Source organism: Anabrus simplex, chromosome 1 (genome assembly GCF_040414725.1).
Source record: "Anabrus simplex isolate iqAnaSimp1 chromosome 1, ASM4041472v1, whole genome shotgun sequence".
NCBI lineage: Eukaryota > Metazoa > Arthropoda > Insecta > Orthoptera > Tettigoniidae > Anabrus > Anabrus simplex.
Window position 1 is genome coordinate 625,269,759 of NC_090265.1, and position 23,611 is coordinate 625,293,369.

At 36.9% G+C, this 23,611-nt stretch overlaps 1 protein-coding gene across 2 annotated transcripts in view; it reads right to left on the minus strand.

The window, feature by feature from the left end:
• Positions 1–23,611, minus strand: part of barc (RRM1_TatSF1_like and RRM2_TatSF1_like domain-containing protein barc) — a 396,586-nt gene that overhangs the window by 315,555 nt on the left and 57,420 nt on the right. The gene's annotated exons all lie outside the window — the stretch shown is intronic.

Consider the following 23,611-nt stretch of genomic DNA (forward strand, 5'->3'; position numbering starts at 1 on the left):
TGATTCACTCTCATAGAAACTTGACATAAGCAGGAACCATACCAAACTAAACTTCCCCAAACATGTAATCATGTAACAACTTCTTCTAGAGAACTCCTGTTACATCATAGTACCAAGAAAATCAATCAACCACATCTGCTCAGCAGGAAAGAATGAATAACGAGAGCAGTATGACAGAATAGGCTTGTGACTAATCACTACTTTAAGATTCAATCAAATCACTCTTAAATCATATATTTCAATAAAATATAGGGCCAGATGATCAACAATTTCTATTAGCTTCATGACATACATATATCATCTTCATTATAGATTGTTATGCCCTTCAGTGTTCAGTCTGCAAGCCTCAGTAAATTAAATATGCACTTCCACAACCCTCCATCTGCAACTAGCTCTGTGGAGTCGTTTAGTTACACACCTCCTATCTTAAAAATATTAAAAATTGAGTCTAACCATCATCATCATCAATGTCTCCCTATGGTTCTCTTACCCTCTATAGCTCAGTCCATCATTCTCCTAGGTAGCCTATCCTCCTTCATTCATCTCAAATGACCCTATCACTAAAGCTGATGGTAACCTATACTCCAAATCTTTGTACAGAGCATAATTTTCACTGACAAACAAACTAGAAAGTCAGCTCCTCTTACATAACCCCACTAACAAAACTTATCTGCATAAAAACAGCAAATTAAACTGAGGAGCTATGATTTAAATACTCAATAACAAATGACAGTCATTCTTAATGAGAATTTACCAAGTGTCTCCCCTCAACCGCCAAATAAATACTACTATAGAAATATGTTTGAAGTTTTGAAATTCCATTGGATATTTTCAATTTTCCTATACCCATTGTGTATGAATTTGATGTAGTTTAATGTTTTCCAAAGGTCTGATTATAGGAAAGGTCTTGATTAGCTATCAAATATAATTTATCTCAGTCCGATCAAAGATGATGCAGACCCTGCAGTCTAGATATAATGAGCTGTCTCCAACCTAAAGGTCCTGGTTTTGATTCCCGGCCAGATCAGGGATTTTTATATGAATCTTGCGGCTGGTTTGAGGTCAGTTAGGCCATGTGAGAACAATTGAGGAGCTATCCAACGGCCACTCAAACCTGAAAGGATTGACTCCCACATCCAACATTACACTCACTTGGTTCCCTCTCTTGAAAGTCAGAACTAACCAGAAAGAGTGAAACAAAGACCATTTTGTAAATGGACACATCCCACACAAATGCATACAAAATTATGCCCCAATTTCTTCTCCAAACAAACTTTTTTGATCCTCAGTCCAGCTAAATACAAGGAAGTTACCATATTTAACAGTTTCTACGGCTCTTTTCCTAAGCTTATCCCACAAGTAATTTCCATTGTTATCATAATATTAACAGTACTCACTGGACCGTCCACTTCTGTAATATAATGGTTAGTGCTATTAGCTGTTGTCCTCAGAGGGCCAGGAACGATTCATGGTACTGCCAGAAATTTTTAAAAAGGTACATGCAGTACACCTCCATTGGGTGTATGCCTGTAAATACCTGCACCACCATGAGGAATACAAGGACATAACTTTACTTTTTACTCAGTGAATCAGGGATAAGAGAGTCAGCCTCTATCAATGGGGACCTTGCATTCTCTGCACACAGTAAGTGAAGATATATACATACATATATTTTTACAAGTTGCTTTACGTCGCACTGACAATGATAGGTTTTATGGTGATGGTGGGACAGGAAGGGGCTAGGAGTGGGAAGGAAGTGGCCGTGGCCTTAATTAAGGTACAACCCCAGCATTTTCCTGGTGAGAAAATGGGAAACCACAGAAAACCATCTTCAGGGCTGCCGACAATGAGATCTGAACCCACTATCTCCCGAATACTGGAATACACTTAAGCGGCTGCAGCTATTGAGTTTGGTAAATTATTATTATTATTATTATTAATACAGAATTCTAAGGCAACACTCATAGAATAAGTTGTTGTCTGTTGTATTTCTTTTTTTTATTTTTTCCTTCCATCATCATCAGTCAATTAGCTAGTTTGATGCCCTCTCCATCCTGTGCTAATCTCTTCATTTTACATAATCACATCCGACATCTACTCTAATCTGTTTGATATCTTTCTATCTTGACCCCTCTCTCTAACACTCTTATCCCTCTATACGTTCCCCAACATCGACTTTTGGGTGTCTCAAAATGTGTTCCATCGATCTCTTCTCAGGTCAAATTTTCCCACACCATTCTCCTCTCACCAACTTGATTCTGCATCTATTCACTTTGATTCAATCTACCGATCTTACTTTCAGCATTATTCTGTAACACCACACTTCAGATGCTTCTATTGTCTTTCTTTATGGGCATGTTACTATCTCTCTTTTACAAAGAGCCATGCTCCTTACAAAGTGCCATGCTCCATACAGAAGTATTCAGAAATTTCTTTCTAATATGCATATATATGTTTAATATGAGCAAATTTCTTTTCTAAAAGATTTTCTTTGCTTGGGCTAGTCTACATTTTATGTAATCCTTGTTTCTGCCATCAGTGATTAATTAATCTATAACCCAAGAAACAATATTCACCTACATTTTCACTTCCTACTCAGATATTGCCAACATCACCTGATTTCACTGGACTTCATTCTACTACTTTTGCTTTAGTTTATTCATTCATCATCATCATCATCATCATCATCATCATCATCATCTAACTCCAGTTTCCTGGGAGTGGTGAACAAGCAATCGCCACCTCTTCTTGTCTGCATACATCTTCTGTTCCAGGACATCTTCCCATTTGAGACCTCTCTTCTCCATATCTGATTTCACTGTGTCTACCCAGCATTTCCTTGGCCTAACCGTTAGTCTCTTTCCTTGGACAGTAAGGTGGAAGTATTGTCTGGCAGGTTTCTCGCTCTTCATTCTCATAATGTCCCCATACCACAAGTCTACACTTCTTTATTACACTGGTAATAGGTACCTCAATGCCAGCTACCTTCCTGTTTAATTCATTTCTGATTTTGTCCTTTCGAGTTTATTCATTCTGATCATATATTTCTTCTCCAAAATTGCATCCAAACTATTCAACAGTTTCTCCAGATTTTCTGCATACTGAGATAAAATAATATCATTAGCAAATTTCAGAGTTTTGATTTCCTCTCCTTGAACTGTGACTCCTTTTCCAAATTCCTCCTTGATTTCCTTAACCATTTGTTTTATATAAACATTAAAGAGGACAAAAGAAAAATTGCAACCCTGTCTACTCCTTTCTGGATAGTTTCTTCCCTTCTACATCTCCTGACTCTTATTCACAGGTTTAATTTTTTACAGACTGAGATAACCCTCTTCCCTCGATATTAGCTCCTGAGCACCTTTGGAATGTTAAACGGTTTGGACCAATCAGTGTTATCAGTGTTATGCAAATGTCATATATATGTAGGCTTGTCCTTCCTAATGCAATCCTCCAACATCAGACACAGAGTCAGTATTGCTCTGCAGGTTTCTAACATTTTTTGCAAGCCAAACTGATTTTCACCTAACTTAGCTTCAACTTGTCAATTCACCCTTCTGTAAGTAAATTATGTTAAAATTTTACATGCATGAGATTTACTAAACTAATGGTACAGTAGTTTTATACTTGTCAGCACCTATTTTCTTAAGTACAGGGATAGAAAAATGTAAGCGGTTCCAAAAATAAAATGAATCAAACAATGCTTGCTTTCAACTGCAGGCCACTAGTGTTCATAGGGGTGCAATTATTCATGAACACATCATTAAAGAGTTCTGATACATACTCTACTGTATCTACTGTATCCCTGGGAAGTTTAGGGAACCATTCTGATAACCATCAGTTCACCTTCCTGGTTGCCTTATACAATTTTGTTTGACAGAAAACCCTCGCAAGTCTTCACCCCCACCCCCTCCCCCAACAGAAAAAACATTTTATAATTCTAGCAATACTGAGTAATTATTATGGACCTGTTAAAACAATTCATCTCAAATAAGCTTTCTTTCTCAGAAATCATGGTTCTCAATTTTATATATCAGACTCTGCAATACAGATGATGATAGAATGAATAAATATTTTATCATTTAAGCTGAATGCAAAGCTTTACTTATTAAAAGTTTGGCAATTACATATCACAGTTGGCAAGAGATTATATAAAAATTTTATAACTATTTACATTCATTAATCATTCCCCCAGAGGAGTGCGACACGCTTTGGCAGCCGACACAATTCCTATCCTCGCCGCTTGATGGGGGCTTCATTCTTTCCATTCTTGACCCAGTAAAATAACTGGAAACAGGCTGTGGATTTTCATTTCATTACTATTTACAATTTGAATTCTCTCCATTATAGTAACTTAGAGGCATTCTTCTACTATATGGTGAATAGTCTTTTTGGAAGCACCACAACTGAACTCTGGGGAAGAAATCTGTCCCTACTTGTACAGGAAATCAGTACATCTACTTCAATTTGAACTGATCCCATTCATGGCAGACCATATTCTCTGAAGCAGATCAACACCAATTGGTTTTAGTGTAATGCATGTTATGTAATAGTATTGGGATGGAGATTTTTCAACTCATTCTTGTTTCCAGGTCTGGAATAGGTTGAAATTATTGTCTGTCCGATGTCCTGCCATTTTTCCAGGCAGGTTTCATGATTACAGTCTACTAGTTACAGCAGTGGTTGTTGTTGTTGTTGTACGGCACGGCAGTGGTGATGTCCTAGGATATCTACCCTACATGTGTTCCCTGGCTGGGGCCAAGCGAGCAATAACTTTCTGATGGCCAGACAATCCTTCAGATCTCCTGGCTAATTTACATATGTACCTCTACCATGAGTGCAAAGTTGACCTTGGATCATGTATAGAGAACAGAATGGTTGGTGAAACAACAGGAAGATTTGCTACCACATTACTGTGAAAATCTTTTAACTACAACTGTTCAACTTCAAAAGGTATAAAAATTAAATTGAAATTAAAGAAAAGGCTTCAAGGAATGAAATATTGTAATAATTCCTCGTTGTTGTAAACGTAAGGATAGAAAGCATCCTGCACGATTCATAACTGAAAGACAGCCAAGCTGTGTTGCAAAGTATCAGTATTTGTTCAGTAGTAGTAGTAGTAGTAGTAGTAGTAGTAGTAGTAGTAGTAGTAGTAGTAGTAGTAGTAGTAGTAGTAGTAGTAGTAGTAGTAGTAGTAGTAGTAGTAGTAGTAGTAGTAGTAGTAGTAGTAGTAGTAGTAGTAGTAGTAGTAGTAGTAGTAGTAGTAGTAGTAGTAGTAGTAGTAGTAGTAGTAGTAGTAGTAGTAGTAGTAGTAGTAGTAGTAGTAGTAGTAGTAGTAGTAGTAGTAGTAGTAGTAGTAGTAGTAGTAGTAGTAGTAGTAGTAGTAGTAGTAGTAGTAGTAGTAGTAGTAGTAGTAGTAGTAGTAGTAGTAGTAGTAGTAGTAGTAGTAGTAGTAGTAGTAGTAGTAGTAGTAGTAGTAGTAGTAGTAGTAGTAGTAGTAGTAGTAGTAGTAGTAGTAGTAGTAGTAGTAGTAGTAGTAGTAGTAGTAGTAGTAGTAGTAGTAGTAGTAGTAGTAGTAGTAGTAGTAGTAGTAGTAGTAGTAGTAGTAGTAGTAGTAGTAGTAGTAGTAGTAGTAGTAGTAGTAGTAGTAGTAGTAGTAGTAGTAGTAGTAGTAGTAGTAGTAGTAGTAGTAGTAGTAGTAGTAGTAGTAGTAGTAGATTTGGAATGTGAGCTACCCAAAATATTTGGCGTACTACAAACATGAAAGGAGTTAAAAAGAGAGATCAAAGATTAATTTCGCTGTCATAAAACCCAAAGAACATTTATCATTCTTATCAGTTTGACCTACAGTAGGACCTTAAGAAATTTATGATCAGTTAATTCCAACTGCTTTCTGTGAATGCCGTAAGCTTCTATGATACCAAAGGATTTAAATATAGTAGTTCAGATGTTATATATTTGACAATGTTATGACAAATACCGTTTGTCATTTCATTAAGCAAAATGCAAGTAACATGAAAAAAATTTAAAATGTTGTTACGAGCCAAAAAAATTCTCCCCGTCAAGCTGACTGCTGTAGACTCCAGAGATCAAATTTTATTTTATAAATACATATATATCTTTAGTATGTTTGATCTTTCCTTGCTTATCCCTAACTTGTCACATTTTACTCACTTCATCTATATGAGGACCAATAACAGACTGCACCAATATAATTTTCTTATTGTCCATTCACTATATTCTTTAATAATATTATCTTCCAAAATATATTTTAATATTATTCCAAACAAGAAATCCTGCAGATAGGGAGCTTTACATAAATGAATGAAAGTCACCCATACAATTTCAGAGTTCATAAGGATGCTAAGCAAGCCCTGAACTGATGAGGAAATATTTGTAACATCTGCTCAAGGAAAATGGAATCCCCTCTGGTAATATTTCCCATTCAGGGACTCAACGCAAAGAGAATGAAGACAGAAATTAGATTCATAGTTTAAGGAGTAAGAGTGTGCTAAGAAACTTCAGAACTGTAAAGCTTCAGTGGAACATACAAGATGGTCAGGTAAAGTTGTATAGAACATGCAGTATGAAATGGGTCCATATAATGTTGAATTATGACAGGATTAGGATAAAATACCATTTCAATGACAAACTAGAAATTAAACCAATTTATGAGCAACAAAACATTGAAAGTACTTCTCTGCTTATTGGGCAGTCTTTAAACACTAGCAGAAAGGAAAGTACAGTATTGTTATTGCTATGGAATATGGTGGAATAAAAGTAAAGTGGAGACTGCCACTTCCATTACGCTTGAAGTAACCAGATAATGCTACAAGAAATAATTATTCATTTTTACAGGCAATTAAAGGCCACTTCAGAAAGGATTATAAGTTATGGTGTTTAGTCTTTAAAATATATTATTAACTGTCTAAAAGCTAATATTAAAATAGGAATATAGAATTTAAGTGATAAAGAAGATACTTTCTAAGACAGCACTACTCAGATGGTTCATTTACTACTAATTAGAGTTTGAAGACTGATAAATGAATAGGAAAAGGGTTGAATGTTATAATTCTTTGAAGAGTGACAACTATGACAAACTGTTAAAAGCTTGTCACCAGCATACCTATCATGTGAATTCCAATCAAGGCCCCATGGTTAGCCAGTTTGAGTCCCATTGGGAAAGAATTTGCACCATCAGAATGTTGGCCGGCAGGGTAGGAGAGATGGGGTATACCATTTCTAATCACTAGTTTGCGTGCCACAAGCCTGAATTCAACTCCAAATCTCTCCACAGTGTTCATATGGAGTGAGGGCATATGATGCTGCTGGTAATGATTCATCTGTCAGATGAGGACGTTAAGCCTTGAGCAGATCCTTTCGTGTTATTCTCTACCTCATTACCATCACCTCACACACAGATGTACAGGTCACCCACGAGCGTCAAACAGAAAAACCTGCACCAGGTGAGCCAAACATGTCCTCGTACACTCCTAGCACTAGAAGCCATATGATAAATAAATAATTAGCTACCCTCAACAACAATGTCAAATTTGAGTCCTAGGAGCATTTTAATTGTCAACACACTACTTTTTATAAGTTTGCATTGATGTCCCATGAGTCTATTCTAAAAATAAATAATCAACCAACAGCTACACGAAACAGATTTGTTTGATACATTATGTGATCTATGAGGAACAAATTATATTATTCTATAAAACATCAGTATTAATACTAAATTAAAGTTGCAATTGTTATGGCAGAAAGAAATGAATTTGCTCCTCTTAATGAATAAGAGCAATCATCTGATTCCTTAAAGGAATGGTTAGTGTAACAGCCTTCAGTTCAGTGGGTCCCAGGTTCGATTGCTGGTTGGGCTGGAGATTTTAGCTGCATTTGATTAATATTACATATGCTCAGGGACTAGGTTTTTGTGTCTATCTTGACAAATACCTATTCATACACAGTACACACAACACATCATACTACTAACCACAACAGAAACAAATAATAATAATAATAATATTGGTTTTACATCCCACTAATTACTTTTACAATTTTTGGAGACGCCGAGGTGCTGGAATTTTGTCCTGCTGAAGTTCTTTTATGTGCTGGTAAATCTAACAATCCAGGGCTGACAAATTTCAGAACCTTCAAATACCACTAGACTGAGTCAGGACCGAAGCTGCCAACTTGGGCTCAGGAAGCCAATGCCTTAACCATCTGAGCCACTCAGCCTGGCAGACACCCAGTAGTGAATACATCCCACCACATAGGGTTGGCACCAGCAAGAGCATCTAATCGTAAAAACTGGGCCAAATCCACGATAGCGCTGAGCCAAAATAACTGGGAAGAGGCCACGATGTCATCACTAGTTTCTCGTCAAAGAGGCCATGATTTAATACCAGTCAAAGTATGAGAGATTTTTGAAAATTTTGAAATGAGGCACACCTTTCATTGATTTGAATTCAGTATAACAAATTCAATGAGTCCGATCATAAATATGATGAACCATTGTTTAAACCTTCCTTTCTTTCTACTTGTTCTCCTTTCTTCATTCATTGATTTTCAGTGCTACTATAGTTATGTTTTATTTTTTTAAATTTATTTTACGCCCACATTAGAGCACTGAAATCAATCTATATACAGTCAAGTCTTATGAATATTGGTTACAAATTTGGTTGATGTTTCTTCTTTTGTTCCCAGAAATGTTTCATTCTCTCTGACCTGGCTGCCTGTTCTTCATCAGTTATGTTGTACTGTTTGTGTGTATAGGTCTTCAGTTTAAGTCTCACGTCGTTATTTCTCAGATATTTTTATGAGAAATATACGTTATTTGTGGAACATCTAAGGTGGTGTCTGTAAATCTGAATATAATAGAACTGTTTATTTTTACCACAAATCAATCAAGAGACTAAAGCTTACAAAAAGGTTACTTTTCAGCATTTGCCTAAAAGAAAAAATGAAGAAGAAAGTTTCCTGTATAAAATATGAGGTCAAAATTCAAACCACTGATCTAGCTAATTATAATAATGGCATATCGACTTCCGAAGAGACCTGGCGCTGGTCTTTTGAGTTGACGCCGTATAGGCGACTTGTGTGTCTGTAAGGATGGGGCACTATCTATGCTGAATTCTAATACTGAAGAAGGCACAAACACACAGTCCCCGAGCCACTGGAATTAACCAATGAAGGTTAAGAATCCCTGACCAGACTGGGAATCAAATCAGGGAAACCCTGGGCCAAAGGTTAGCGTGCTAACCATTTATTCAATGATACTGATCTAGCCAGTGCTTGCTGAACCAGTAAGGTGAGTTAGTATCTTATATTCCTGACCTTCAATAATATCCATATAGCTTATGCAGTTTTAGCATACAGCAATACTGCCATTCATCAGAATAAAATATAACACTATAATAAGAAAATTGCTGTCTGTAAGACAATAGGAGACATAAAAATCCAGAGAGATTACTCATATGGGTTTGGAACATGACTTCATTTCCTGCTTCAACAATGGGTCCTTCCAATGAAGCACAAGTTATACTATCATTTCAATTCTCTGACAGCAATTTGATTAACTTGACACAATAACAGTGCTGAACTACGTCATAGCATTAGGATACGTCATAGCATTAGGAACAAGTATGTTAATATAATAATAATAATAAGAAGGGAGAATAAGAAGAAGAAGAAGAAGAAGAAGAAAAAGAAGAAGAAGAAGAAGAAGAAGAAGAAGAAGAAGAAGAAGAAGAAGATATACCAACAACAACAACAACAAAATGTAATCAAGTTTTAAAACCATCAGGGGGATTTGCTATTTATAGCAAATGTGACTATAATGCCTTAAATAGTGTGTAATGGACTGCGATGATTCCTTATTCTTATGTAACACAATTCCTATGCATGGTTGGTGGTGGTGATGATTATTTTAAGAAGTACAACTGGGCAACCATCCTCTCAACCCCAATGAGAAGGAAAATGGAAGGATCCAGCACTTCAAAGAATGAAGGTACCACTACTGGCAAAAAGAATGAAGGGGCTCATAAGATGTGAAAATGAAAGACTCCCTAGATCTCGCAAACTTAAAACTCCCATGGTTGGAAGAGAGCAGGAGTTGATCATAAGAGGCTGGATAGGAAAGACGAAAGTGAGGAGTCTGATACAAGTAAGTGGAAGCAATGTCAGACTCAGCTAGGGGAATTGTGGTCGCTAGCCAACACTCGTAATTTGAGAGCCCCTGGTCCCCTGTGGTCGCTAGCCAACACTTGCAATTTGAGTGTCTCGTGTACCCTTTTAGTCGTCTCTTACGACAGGCATGGGATACTGTGGATGTATTCTACCGCTCCCACCCACAATTTCTCAGCAAAGCATAAGTTACTACAAAATGATTTTAATAAGATTAAACAGAACTTAAAGAGTAGTTGCTGTTGGTTAGTTTCATTTTAACAGAAAGATTAACATAAAAAGGTTTTCATCATTAAAACTCTTTGGCTCCAATGCTAAATGGTTAGCATACTAGCCTTTGGTCCAGAGGGTCCCGGGTTCGACTCCCGGCCGGATCAGGAATTTTAACCTTCATTGGTTAATTATGAAGGCTCCGGAGCTGGGTGCGTGTGATGTCTTCAGCATTAGAATTCATTATAGGTAGGGCTCCATCCTCATAGACCCGCAGGTCGCCTATACGGCATCAACTCAAAAGATCTGTACCAGGCCTCTTAGGAGGCCACACGCCATTATTATCATCATCATTAAAACTAAATGGTTTCAGGTAAGAAGCAATCTTTATTAAAATTTCTGTACAAAGTTCACTGTTCTCTAACTTTTGCATTTGTTGGATGGAAATGTACTCTTGTTTCAGAATGAATAGAATAGGTACTTTCTAAAGGAAACAATAATCTAACTGCACTAGGATCTTAAAAGAATGAAATATAATCCAGTGCCTAAAGTCATAAAACAGCAGTGTAAACTGTTAAGTTACGCCCCAACCCCATGATGATTAAAAGAATATTTGGACTTCTGCCAGATATGAAGATTTACTTATGATTCAAATTGAATGGAACAAAATAGGTGCTGAAATGATGGGACATGAAATGTCTGAAGTTGTACAGACATTCAACATTCATTAAGCCTCAGTTTCACACTGGTGTATGATCCAGAAATACCTCTTCAAGTTATTTAAAATCCACCATAGACAGTAAGCCTTTACAGGTATGATCCAGAAAGACCTCTTCAAAGTTATTTAACACCCACCATAGACAGAAAGCCTTTACAGGTATGATGATAAATGGGGTTAATGGCAGGTTGTGAGTTTCACTAACAGGAAAAATCCTCTCAGTTTTAATTACTGTGTTGATGAGGTGAAAGTTCCTTATGGGGATCACTGTAAATACCTAGGTTTAATATAAGGAAAGATCTTCATTGGGGAAATCACATAAATGTGAATAGACGGTACAGAAGTCTCTAAGTAAGACCCCTCTAGTAAGCTCACAATTGGAGGATTAGATTTTGGTAGAGTTGGCTGGCATTTAAGAGTGATTCAGTGAAAGAAATTCATGTCATTAAGATATACTGGCACAATTTTTTAAAATAAAATCCACGACAAACTTCCTGTACACCGGCATCTTTTTGAGACTGAGAATTGCTGAAGAGGCGTTGAGCACACAGGGAGAAACATACATGGATAGAGTAAAGGCCAATGTTGAGTGCTTAATGATTATGACTAGTAGCATCTGGCTAGAATAGGCAAGGTACAATGGGATATGGTATCACTACATCAGGTGAGTATCCCAGAAGTTGTATAATTCAAACAGCATATTAACAAGAAGATGGTTCTCTTTTGCAAACGTCCAAAAGTGATGATTATGATAAAAGTATGCTTTGATTTAAATCTTCATGGCCCAAAATATAAGACACGGTAATCCTCTGGTTTTACAATGTGTGAAATGAGACAATAATATTAATTTTTTTGTTTTGTGAAGGCCTTAGTATATCTTCTGAGGAAGCAAAATTAGGTTATCCTGGGAGTTTGATTTGTTTCACACAGCATAAACAAAAATTACTACCACATAAAATAACATGTGATTTAAAAACTTCAGTATTCTATGAGATAATCAAACACTGTAAAAATAAATGAGCTAGCGTACACATTCAGCCTTCATGAGAACAAAAGGCCTACCAGGGCTATAACACCATTTCTTTCTTTTGCTTGTTTAAGTGAATACATTACAAGAAAATTATATCAGAATGTTCATCCCCTTTTCCATACATGCCAAGTACTTTTATGTCTTTCCTTTCCTGAAAAAATTGATTTCTCTCAGTAAAACATGTTTCCTTTAAAAAAAAATCTATATGTATTACTGAGGCCTCAGTCAAAAAGGCTTATCTGACCCCCAATAATTCCACCATCAGCTGTCACAGAAAACTTGGGTATCCTGGCAAAATGAGGAGTGATTTAGATTTCTACTCTTCCTCACTGAGCTAGAAAACACTATTACATATCAATTTGCCAAGCCCATTTAAAAATATACACCAACTGATTCTACAAGCCATAATTGAGTGTTACACTGGCCACACAATGAGACACAAGTCCATGGGATGATGCAGGGTGATTCATACCGAATTCTTCACAGCAGAGTCTATGGCAATAATCGTTGCAAGTTGGATCACAGTTCTAATATACAGTTTACTGCAAAGCTTCAGCTATGGCAAAGATGGCAAATACTTCTGCTATGTTCAGTTCAGAATTGGATTCTGAAACCAAGTTTGTGTTCAAAAGGGCATGCTACATTGCTCTCATGAAACAAAAAGCAGGAATAACTGCATTCATGAAGAAAGAAAGAAAAGAAATAGAAAAGGTCTAAGCCATGGGTAATTTGCTTTAACTAAAGAATTTGATTATGAAAAATTCACACACACTATTTTATATTAAACTGTGATCAGTTCAAAGAAGAACAAAATTGACTTTGCAAACACGAACAGCTTCAATTAGTTTTTTTTTTTTTTCATTTTGAACTACAAAACACTGTATGAACAACCAAAATCACTGTGAGCCTTCCAGGAAACTGTGGAATAGAGATTGTAGTCTGAAGGGTCATCATGGGCAGCAAGTGCGTCCCATCACCCTGCGTCCTAACATGTGCGGGTCTAGTCAGCTCTGTGGTTCGCAGAAACTTACCTTGAGTCACCATGTGTCACCTCATGGCCATACATCTCATTTAGTGGCTGCCCTTACTAGCATTGCTCACACCTCATACTGTCAAAGCTAAATATTGACCCAAGAAAGATCAATGAAATTAACATTTGTTCTAGCCCATACTAGAAGATATGCACAGCAAACACTGTTCTTTGCCATTATGGATGAAGAACATTACATAGACTTTTACAAAGATTTCTAACAGATATTTCTAATTGTTAAGACAAATATTTAAGGTATAAGCAGTATCAATCCCAAGAGGAAAGCAAATGGTAAAATGTGTGGAATATTCCTGGACTTCATCATTATGAAGTCAAGGAGGAAATAAAGAAACAAATTGATCAGAACCCTACTTGTACATCTAAGGAAGGTTCCACTGGAAGATCTAAGCAGTATTTAGTTTAATTTGGGTCATGTACAGTCAATGAGCAATAGTAAATATTCCATAGGTAGGAAAGTCTTATTTGCTGTAGATACTTTCATCATAAAACACAGTATATATCGTTCAAAGAATTATCCCAAAGCATGGCAAATTGAACAATATTGATATTTGTTGTTATTGTCCTTCTGCTGGTGTTTTAAAGGGCAAACTAATATGATTATCAACCCCTCTCTTGCTGTTGAAGGTCTATTTATGAAATAGGAATTTCTTCCTTAATAACCTTGTGATGCACTAGTACAATCTCAGCATTCACCAAGAGCAAGTGAAGCAGGAAGAAAAACTGAGACAGGATTACTACTATGGTCATAATAAATTTTGTTACAACAGGAAAAGAAAGGAGGACATTTTCAAGGCAGAAACTGGTATGAGAAAAAGGAAACATTTCCAGACTAAAATACTCTGGAAATATCTGCTAATCAAACTTTACAATCACCAGCAATAATAAGCTTCTTCTGAGGATCAGTGGTAGAGTGTTGGCCTCCAGATCCCAATATCCCAGGTTCAGACCCCACAAGAGGTACAGCAGTCAGATTTTTGAAGGGTGGAAGAAAGTTCATTCGCCACTCCACGTCATATGATGTCACCATGTAAAAGATCTTTGGGGACACTTTTGTATTTACATTCGAAACTCAGCCACAGATTGTCCAAGAGATATCCGGTTTACTCTGCCTTCTGGTAAAATAAAACGGAATGTCAAAATTGAAATGCAGGCAACACAGATAGCATCAAATTAAAATGCCACCACATGGTAGACTTTCTTTCTTTCTTTCTTTCTTTCTTCCTTCTCCTTCTTCTTCTGCAAATGTATCTTGAGACAGGTATCAACTGGACAGCCTCCATGATTCTGTCCTGAGCATCTTGCGTCAGTTGTTCATAGCTTGTCCCTTGTTTGACATCTGTTAACATTCCAAACCTTCTTCTTCCTCTTCCTTTTCTTCCACCTATTTTTCCCTCCATCACCCTCTGTTGAAGACAGTTTCTACATAGTATGTGACCCAACCAGGATATTTTCCTTTCCCTTATCATTTTCATCAAGTCTCTATTCTCTTCTACTTTTCTTAGCACTTCATCATTCCTCACTTTATCTGTCCACTTCACTTTTTCCATTCTTCCCCACAACCATATTTCAAAACTTTCCAAATACTTTCTTTCTCTTTATGCCCATGTTTCAGCTCCATACGACACTACACTCCACTCAAAACACTTTGTGAACCTCTTTCTTAAATCAATAGGGATTGCCTTAGGTGTCAAAAGTCCTCTCACCTTTCTGAAGGTTTCTTTTCCCATAGATATTCTGCTTCTTGGCACAGGCCAGAGTAAAGTGTAGCTTTCACCGAAGTCCCAGTCTCATCCATGGCTGTGACAATATGGAAGCTGCTGGAGTATGGGTGGTGCTGAGTAATGGCATTCAGAGCACGACTAGTGCATCTGAGTGTTATGAAAGGTGTTGCTCATAGGGTCAGTCCTGCTGCAATAGCACTTTCTGACCCAGTGAGGAAAGCAATGGCAAACTACCTCACTCTTCGTCTTGCCTAGTACGCCTCATTTTGGTGCTGCCATTGGTTTTTGCGGTTTCCTTATAACCGCATAACCTTTGGTGGTGCTATTTGAGGATCCAACCTGCCTCTGGGCTGATGACCTAACAGACAGACATTCTGCTTCTTATTTCTTCTACACAGCTTCCATTCCATGTCAATAAACTTCCCCAGTATCTGAATGACTTTACTTGTTCCAATTTCTTTCCCTCTAAATGTTATATTAACAACAATCTCCTCCTTTCCTATTCTCATCACCTTAGTCTTCCCAATGTTTATCTTCATTCTGAACTCATTGCATACTCTCTCAATATTTTCCAACATGACTTGCATATCTTTCTCTGATTCCGCTAATACCACCACATCATCTGTGTATTTTATAGTCTTTATTGGTTCTCCTCTCACTACAATGGCTCTTGCTTTTTCCAGGGCCTTCTGTGACAGTTTTTTGGCATATATATTGAACAGAGCCGGTGACATGCAAAATCCCTGCCTCACTCCTCTTCCGATACCCACTTCTTCTGTTTCATATTCATCTACTCTAATCATCACCTTCTGATTCTTATACAACTCTCTAATCAGTTTTCTGTCTTTTCAGTCTACACCAATATCTTTCAGAATCTTCATCAGAACGCACCAGTTCACTCTGTCAAACACTTTTTCCCAATCAATGAAACATATATACATTTCCCCATTCACTTCTAACATCCTTTCTGCAATCATCCTTAGGCATCCAATTGCATCTCTGGTTCCTCTTCCCTTTCTAAAACCAAACCGTTCATCTCCCATATTCTCCTCTATTTTCTTTTCTATTCTTCTCAGCACTATCTTGGTCACTGCCTTAATAACATGACATGTAAAACTAACCCGTTCTATAGTCTTTACATTGTTTAGCATTACATTTCTTTGGTAAAGGAACCATAATGGTCCTAAGAAGATCTTCTGATCAAATGTCTGTATGGTATATTGTGTTCACTAGATGGTCAGTCTATTCCTCCATTCCCTAAAGCATTTAATGCTTCAGATGGTATCTGGTCACAGCACATCTTTCCTTCTTTTAGGTCCTGGATTGCCTTCTCCACTTCCCATTTTTCTATCCTTGGTCCTCTGGATTCTTCGTCACAATCCCGCTCATCCTCCAGTATCATTGTTCCACGATCAGCCTGATGATCACATACATCTTTTATATATTCCATCCACACCTCCTTACTTGATGTCATCTTTCCGTGTTTGTTCATTATTCCTTACTGGCTTATCTTCCTTGGATTTCTCCTCATCAATCTCCTTGCTGTTCGATACATCCCTTCTATTTTTCCCTCCTTTTCCAACTTTTCTATTTCTTCACATTGGTTTTTCATCCATTCTTCACTGGCCTTATCAGCTGTCCATCTCAGCTCATTGTTTAGTTTTCTGTATTGTATTCTTCCTTCATCTGAGGAGTTATTTTTCCATTTCCCGCGTTCATACATTTTATCTAACACCTCCTTCGTTATCCATTCCTTATTATTTCTTTTCCTTCTGACTTTACCTACTTCTTCGTCTAAGGTTTTACTATTGCAGTCCTGATGGTAAGCCATTCCTGTGATTCATCAATACTGTACTCATTTCTCGAGTTTTCCAACTTTTCTTTAGTCTTTCTTATATAAGACTCGACATTTTCATTCTTCATTTTTGTTACGTCCCACTTCCTTCCAGGGTGTTTATTTCTGATATGTTTCTGTCATGTTCTTATATATGCCACTAGCAAGTTGTGGTCTGTATTTGCATCTGCCCCAGGGAATGTTTTAGCCATTTTGATGCTGTTTTTGAGTATAATAAAATCTATACGATATATGGCTGTATAACCATGACTATTCCATGTATACAGCCTCCGTTTATGGTTCTTAAACCAGGTGTTAGCAATCCAAAGGTCAAGGCTCTTGCAGATATCAATTAGTTTTTCTCCTCTTTCATTTCTTCTCTCTAATCTGTAATCTTCTGACTTCCACTTCCCACTACACTATTCCAATCTCCCATCATCACAGTTCTTACTGGACCTTTTCCATTCTCCTCAAACACCTCCTCTATCTGCTCATAAATCTGGTCTACCTCTTCCTCGTCTGCATCCGTTGTAGGCATATATACTTGAATGATCAGCGTATCAACAGGGCCACTCTGTATCTTGATTGCCAGTACCCTATCACTTACAGGCATCACCTTAGTTATACTACTATCTAGAACTTTTCTATACAATAGTCCTACTCCTCCTTGCCTGTGTTCTCCTCCCTTATAAACCATCTTGTAATCTCCAGATACAAGCTCTCCTTCTCCTTCCCATTGCACTCACATAATTCTAAAATACTGATGTCGTATTTCTCCATTTCCCTCTTCACATTCTTGAGTTTAGCTTCCTCATACATCGTTCTAACATTCCATGTACCAATCCTCAACAGTTCAGATGTCTTCTTCTTCCCATTCAGCTCAATCTTCACATCGCATGGTTCTCCTGATACAGTGCCCACCCAGAGATCTGAATGTGGGCGTATTACTCCGGAAGTGTATTTCTTCTCAGGAACTGCCATATACATGGATTTTGTCCAGTGGGACTAGGGATACTTTATAGCTTCTTATGCACAATAATTCTTCCACACATTCTTGACGGTCTTTCGTTAATGATTTAGGCAACGTTAGCCACAAAGGTGCTCGGATGGTTGTTTCTTTTCTTTGATTTCCTTCACTAAAATCATTACCACACAGCTCCCTTATGGCAGCGATTAATATTTCAAATATCTAAACCTTCCTCGATAAATCTTTATAGAAGTGAAAACTGTATCAAAATCTGTTTGGCAGTTCTGTACAGAAAGTCTGCAATGGAATACATCTGAAACGTATCCCTCAATAAGTGTATTTACGTAACAATTTGCAACAAAAAGAAATTCAACCATAAAATTAGAAACTATATTTTGAGATTAACTGTGCAATCCTTTTGAATATGAATTATTTATTCACCTCAATAATTTTTCCAAAGTCAAAGATTTCCTTGCAGACAACATTAGTTGTTTTACCTCCTGATGTAGGTTCATAGTTCAGTGCTGCGTTTTTCAAAAGCCCTTCCAACTGCCTGCCTCTTAGTTCGCTCCTTTCTCCCCAAGCAATATTTAAACCTTTCCTGCGTTTTTCACTAAAATAATGATAACCATACACGCATATACATACTGTAAAGGGGATGGCCTATTTAGAGGAAAATGATATAATAGCAGATGAACCATATTTCAAAAGTGATTGTGATAGAGACATGATACCAGGAACACTACCATTATCACCAATACCATAGAGGAAGTGTTATTCTATTTCAGTATGTCGGGTGTTCATAAACTTCCGAATATCTCCATAAATATCACTTCTATATAAAATGTGTATATAACAATAATTATTAAAATATCTTTAAAAAAAATCTAAGTTTTAATCATTTATATTCCACATATTTCACCATACAGGATCTAATAATGGAGAAATTAATGAATTTGTATTTTTATTACGATGTCCATCACTGGTGGGAAGTGTAAGCAAAATGATCCAGTGTCGGTTTTTCTCTTCAACAGTGTCAGGAAACTTACAGATGCATGCTACACAGTTGTACACATTGTTATTTTGGAGTTTTAAATAATAATTTGAATGTAGAGATATGTGGCTCCAAAATGTAGATGGAGATGGTCTGGTGGCAGTAACTATTTTTTTCCTTTCACCCTTTATAGAAGAAGATTTAACAGTGTATATTGTTGAAATTTGTTTGTTGTCGCAGTTTTAATAATTAGTACGTAGTACTATGAAAAGGATGTACAATAACATTATGTTTAATACCAGGTATGAAATCACAGACAGAAGAACATGATACCAGTACGGTATACAGAAAGGAAAGAAATAAACGCAGATTTGTCATATAACTTTTTGGAGTAGTAGTAGTAGTAGTAGTAGTAGTAGTAGTAGTAGTAGTAGTAGTAGTAGTTAATTTTAAAAAATATATACTACTCTCATTTTGTTAGGAAGTGAGTATAGATTTCACCTATGTTCTTGGATTCAAACCATGTAACACATGTAAATCTCAAATGAAACTTACACTTGAATTTTTAAATTATTTTTTATAAATAGTTGTCATATTGATTGTTTTGAAAGTTTTTTTGAAGCATGAAGTTTTGTTTATAAAATAAACATGAAAAATGAAGATTATTTTGTGAATATACTAGCTCATGAACCCATGTTTTGCTACGAAGTTCTACATCATATACAGAATTCTAAGTAAAATACTATACACGTAAGATTTTATTACACTGCATGGCTCTTAGTGTTAGCCGAGCAACACCACAGGGAGGTCGCCATACTTTGTTTCTCATGTAAAGTCCGCGTTGGAGAGTTTTCATTATAATGGCAGGCTCCATTTCCTTCTGCCAGCCACAGTAGAGTTTGGGAGTTCAGATTATAATGGCAGGCCCCCATGTCTACTGCCATTCACAATTGATTTTGGGAGTTTTCATTATAAAAGGCACCATTTCCTACTTCCAGTCACATTCAAGTTGGGGAGTTTTCATTATAATGGGAGGTTCCCTTGCCAACAGTCAGTCACAATTGAATTCTACTGCCATTCAAATTATGTTTTCCAGGGTGATTGTTAAAGTCAGGTTGTTTTATAAAACTTCCTTGTTAACTACATTTTTCGTTCATTCCTGTGGCTGCAGAATCACAAGACCACCAGGAGAGCTTACATGTGAACAGGCTACATATAATCGGCTATGAGAAAAACAATTATTCCTTAAATCCACACTAGTAATTTTTATAAGACTGCCCGTGAGCTTTGGTTATTGTCATTGCAAAGCATACGTTACAGGAAAATTGCAGTCTTTTGAATAGGAAGTGGTATTTGGAGAGAATCAAAGGAATGTGGGGGATAAAAACTGTTTCTCCCGCACTACATCCTGTGATTCGACTACGTTAACTATGTAAAGACTTCACTTCACCTAGTGCCAATTCAAAGTTTTTTTTTTTTGCTAGTTGCTTTACGTCGCGCCGACACAGATAGGTCTTATGGCGACGATGGGACAGGAAAGGCCTAGGAATGGGAAGGAAGCGTCCGTGGCCTTATTTAAGGTACAGCCCCAGCATTTGCCTGGTGTGAAAATGGGAAACCACGGAAAAACCATCTTCAGGACTGCCGACAGTGGGGTTCGAACCTACTGTCTCCCGAATACTGGATACTGGCCACACTTAAGCGACTGCAGCTATCGAGCTCGGTAATTCAAAGCTTAGGAGATATCAGATTCTGTAGCAGCATTATAGGTGCCCCAACTTTTAGACTGAGATTGTGAGGTGAATTTAAAGTGTGGAGGAACTCCACAGGATAGTGGACCACATCCTCTATCCCCACCATAAGTTTACATCTCACCATCTTGGTAGGAATTTTGTTCAATGAGGAATCATTGATGCGTGCTGCGGTGTGTGATATCTCCCCTTTTGTTACTCCAAACACAACATTATCAAACTTCAGAGATAACACAGCGAAAAACGCAAATGAAGAGACGCAATAATACAAGGCGATAAATTATAAGACAGCAGTATCTAGTATGAGAGGGGAAATGTGGTGGAAAAGTATTCAGGTCCGGTAAATCGTCGATCGGAGCAAACAAAAAAACTGTTCGAAGTTGGACTCCTTCTGTCCTATGTAATATATATATCCAACTAAACCAACCTTAGTACGGCAAAGGAAAGAAAGAGTCTTAAACACAAGTTTATTAAAAAGGTTCAAATGGAAGATAAACAAATTCATAACAAGGAAAAAACCACAGATCATAAATTCTTTTAGAGAGTATTTACAAATGATTGCATGTGAAGATTGTCAACATACCGCCTTCCTAGTGACCTTCATAAGATAATACAATTTGTGTACTTCAGTACCACAGAAGGGCTAGGGCCCCCGCTCATTCTTTCAGCAGGAGAAAACTCTTCGCATAACATCCTGTTTACCTCGGAGATGATATATTTCGAAATTAATAACTTACTTCAAAATAATATATAATGCACCACAGAGAAGGTATAGACCTCGAAGAAAAAAAGCTCCTCAATTATGACTTAGGGCAAAGAAGAAACTAAAATAGGGCAAAACTGCATCACATGTGGATGGGTGTTAAATGAAAGGAAAAAGCGCAAGGATTCGCGCAGAAAAATAAAACGGCTACCCCCAAAAGAGCCCAAAAGTAAAGGATAAGGTTACCGCTAGGTCGCACTATAGCAAGACATAAATGGGATGTAAAGACGGGTGAGTAAAATAAAACATTCATACAGAGTAAAATAAAAACTAAAGGTGAAATAAATCTTTCTCCTTCATTGTGTACCAAAATACGACCTATTTCACTCAACCACACAACAAACTTATAAAATCGGAGATCTTACGGATCCAAAGAGCCATATAGAAATGCATCAATATGCAAAGTCACTCGATATAATAATATTGTGGTAATACTGTAGATTGGCCCTAATTAACAGACTAAACCCTGTACTAAACCATGACATAAATAGCCAACACAACATCTCGAGAAAAGAAAAGGAAAATAAAGTATAAAGAATAAAAAACAGGAGATACATATGAAAGAAAATAAGATGTGTATGACGAATAAAAATTAGTTCAATGAACAGTATAAAGCAGTCTGATAGAACGCAGAAGCACGTCTGATTGTATTACTGTAAATGAGACAGCTGACAGTGAAACCACGAATTTCTCTCACAGAATAATATTTTCTTCCTGCAATCTTTCTTATGCAATCTGCCCAAGCAGAAGTTGTCATTCTCATCACCTTGTTCATGAGTCTGTCAACATGTGCTTTCCAGCACTTCTGACTGTAGAGCGGTGTAATGTGGTGGAAATATCTTGAGGACGGTTGGTTTTAGGACCTGTAGGGACCTACCAAGATTTGTTCTTCGCATCGTAAGACTTTAAAAGCATTTGTCACTTCTGTTAAATAAAGAAGATGAAGTTATGACATGAACCTCAAATTGAGGGTTTTACGCAAGGCAAAGAGAACTAATAACTGCAAAAGAACTTCTGTGTTTCCGAGTATAACGTATGTATTGACGAACGTTTAATAATGCCAGCACATCAAGAGAAGCATTCAGAGGATTAAAAACAGCTACATTTTAAAGAAATGGATTGAATTCATACTCAGGAAAGAAAAGCAGGGTTATCCAATTAGACGAAAAAGTTATTAGACAGGCAACGGAGATGACATGCAAGTTAAAAGTCCCAGTAAGGCTACAGCTTGATGGTAATGTAATATTTTTCCGTTGAATAATGCAAGAAATATGCATTATAGTGGTGGGGAATAAGACTATGGAAATTATCATACAGTACTAAAATACAAAGCCACCTTCAAGATCACAATGGATCGCAGTCCATAATCTTCCGGTAAAGCACACAACTAATATAGCAAGAAGTACAAGTAATATTATTTATGAGCGATCAGTTCAATCAATGGATGTATTCACCACCTTCTCTGTCACTGCTGTTTATGACATCGTTCAACAACTAATAATATAGCAATTGTGTTTGATGTTAGGCTTAATTCTGTAATGACTTTTCAAAACACTTAATTTCTTTGAAAATTCACAACGGTCTGCACCAAGGCCCTACAGCAAAAGTATGTTAAAAGTACATTGGGTAGTTGGCGCTTTCTGAAACCTGTATCAGATAATGTATATATAACTGCGTCACTTAATACAAGCTCTAGCCAAGGTGAATGAAATAATATGTTACGTTCATTTCCGTAAAAATTTTTACATTTAAAAATTCCCATCTAATCATACCCTAACTGAATTTAAGGCAAGCCTGGGCTGATGCAAACAAATGATGCAGCAAATTAATATTGAATCGTCATGATCGCATTGTAATCAAAATCAATTTTCAACCTATTAGGTCGTGTTAAGTACATGTAGTACGTGTTGAAGAGATGTTAAGTACAGAACAAAAATGGCCAACCAGACACCAGTGGAATTCTGTAATGACTTTTCAAAACACTTCATTTCTTTGAAAATGCACAACGGTCTACACTAAGGCCCTACAGCAAAAGTATGTTAAAAGTACATTGGGTAGTTGGTGTCGGTTGCAAAATCCGGAGGTTGTGGGTTCGAATCCCACTGGTATCCGGTTGGCCAATTTTGTTCTGTACTTAACATCCCTTCAGCACATACTACATGTATGTAAGACGACCTAAAGGTTGAAAGTCGATTTTGATTAAAAAGACTCTATTTACAATGCTGCACAATGCCTACCAACAGATTACACTGATAAATTTGGTCGCCAACCGGACACCAGTGGAATTCTGTAATGACTTTTCAAAACACCAAGGAAAGTCCACAATATTTTATATTTTAAAAACTTTTGGTCTTAGATTTACTTTTTGGCTTATTATATTATCTTTG